This window comes from Arachis hypogaea, chromosome 14, assembly GCF_003086295.3.
Source record: "Arachis hypogaea cultivar Tifrunner chromosome 14, arahy.Tifrunner.gnm2.J5K5, whole genome shotgun sequence".
Taxonomy (NCBI): domain Eukaryota; kingdom Viridiplantae; phylum Streptophyta; class Magnoliopsida; order Fabales; family Fabaceae; genus Arachis; species Arachis hypogaea.
Genome location: NC_092049.1, coordinates 43,247,173 through 43,249,507, shown reverse-complemented (window position 1 = coordinate 43,249,507; position 2,335 = coordinate 43,247,173). Strand labels below are relative to the sequence as shown.

Here is a 2,335-nt window from a genome sequence, read left to right as displayed (position 1 = left end):
TTATTGCACCAACTTCTGACTTCTATGGAAGAAGCATCTCAATTCCTGCAATTGGAGCAAACAACTTTGAGCTTAAACCTCAATTAGTTTCTCTAATGAAACAAAATTGCAAGTTCCATGGACTTCCATTGGAAGATCCTCATCTGTTCTTAGATGAATTCTTGCAAATCTGTGACACTGTTAAGACCAATGGGGTTAATCCCGAGGTCTACAGACTTATGCTTTTCCCCTTTGCTGTAAGAGACAGAGCTAGGATATGGTTGGACTTAAAACCTAAAGAAAGCCTGAACTATTGGAAAAAGTTGGTCAATGCTTTCTTGGTCAAATTCTTTCCACCTCAAAAGTTGAGCAAGCTTAGAGTGGAAGTCCAAACCTTCAAACAAAAGGAAGGTGAATCCCTCTATGAAGCTTGGGAAAGATACAAGCAATTGATTAGAAGGTGTCCTTCTGACATGCTTTCAGAATGGAGCATCTTATGTATATTCTATGATGGTCTGTCTGAATTGTCTATGATGTCATTGGACTACTCTGCTGGTGGATCTCTTCATCTAAAGAAAACGCCTGCAGAAGCCCAGGAACTCATTGAGATGGTTGCAAAAAACCAGTTGATGTATACTTCTGAAAGAAATCCTATGAATAATGGGATGACTCAGAAGAAAAGAGTTCTTGAGATTGATACTCTGAATGCAATATTGGCTTAGAATAAAATATTAACTCAGCAAGTCAATATGATTTCTCAGAATCTGACTGGAATGCGAGTTGCATCCGGCAGTACTAAAGAGGCCTCCTCTGAAGGAGAAGCTTATGACCCTTAGAATCCTGCAATGGAAGAGGTGAATTACATGGGAGAATCCTATGGAAACACCTATAATCCTTCATGGAGGAATCATCCTAATTTCTCATGGAAGGATCAGCAGAAGCCTAATCAAGGCTTCAATAATAATAATGGTGGGAGAAATAGGTCTGGCAATAGCAAGCCTTTTCTATCATCTTCTCAGCAACAAACAGAGAATTCTAAGCAGAGCCTCTCTGACTTAGCAACCATAGTCTCTGATCTATCTAAGACCACTCTCAGTTTCATGACTGAAACAAGGTCCTCCATCAGAAATTTAGAGGCACAAGTGGGTCAGCTGAGTAAATGAATTACTGAAACTCCTCCTAGTACTCTCCCAAGCAATATAGAAGAGAATCCAAAAAGAGAGTGTAAGGCCATAACTATATCCAAAGTGGCCGAACCTGAAGAGAGTAAAATGGTAGTGATTTCAAGTGAGGAAGACCTTGCTGGATGTCCACTGACCAATAAAGAGTTCCCTATTGAGGAACTAAAGGAATCTGAGGTTCATACAGAGACCATAGAGATTCCACTGAACTTACTGTTGCCATTCATGAGCTCTGATGAGTATTTCTCCTCTGAAGAGGATGAAGATATTATTGAAGAGCAAGTTTCTCAGTATCTAGGAGCAATCATGAAGCTGAATGCCAAGTTATTTGGTAATGATACTTAGGAGGATGAACCTCAATTGCTCATCAATAAACTAAATACCTTGGCAGGCAGACTGGCGTTTAACACCAGAAAAGGATGTCTGGTGTCTGGCTGGCATTAAATGCCAGAATTGGCAGACAGACTGGCGTTTAACGCCAGAAAAGGGTGTCTGGTTGGCGTTAAACGCCAGAAAGGTTTATCAGCCTGGCATTTAATGCCAGAAAAGGTAGCAGAGTTGGCGTTAAATGCCAGAAATAGCACACAGAGGGCATTTAAACGCCAGAAAGGTGCAGGGAGCAGAAATACTCATCACACCTTTCCATAACACTCTTTCCTAAACACCAGTCACCTATCAAATCCTACCCTCTTCCCCACAATCTCTTCACCACTCACATCCATTCACTACTCCCCAAAACACCCATCTAAAATCCCACCTACCTCACCATTCAAATTCAAAATATTTTCCTCCCAAACCCAACCCCCTCATACACGAATTCCCCTTCTCTCTTACCCTATAAATAACCCTCCTTACCACCTTCTATTTCACAAATCATAAACACTTAAACCCCCCTTGGCCAAATTCACTACTCCCTCTATCTCCTCCATTTCTTCTTCTTCTACTCCTTTCTTTCTTCTTTTGCTCGAGGACGAGCAAACCTTTTAAGTTTGGTGTGGGAAAAAGCTCTGCTTTTTATTTTTCCATAACCATTAATGGCACCTAAGGCCGGAGAAATCTCTAGAAAGAGGAAAGGGAAGGCAATTTCTTCCACCTCCGAGTCATGGGAGATGGAGAGATTCATCTCAAAAGTCTATCAAGACCACTTCTATGAAGTTGTGGCCAAGAAAAAGGTG

At 41.2% G+C, this 2,335-nt stretch overlaps 1 non-coding gene across 1 annotated transcript; it reads right to left on the bottom strand.

Annotated features, from left to right (window-relative positions):
* Positions 1-350: 350 nt before the first annotated feature.
* LOC112746023 (small nucleolar RNA R71) lies at positions 351-458 on the bottom strand. Its single transcript, XR_003173923.1, has one exon. It is a non-coding gene; the product is annotated as a small nucleolar RNA R71 (small nucleolar RNA).
* Between the last annotated feature and the right edge of the window lie 1,877 nt (positions 459-2,335).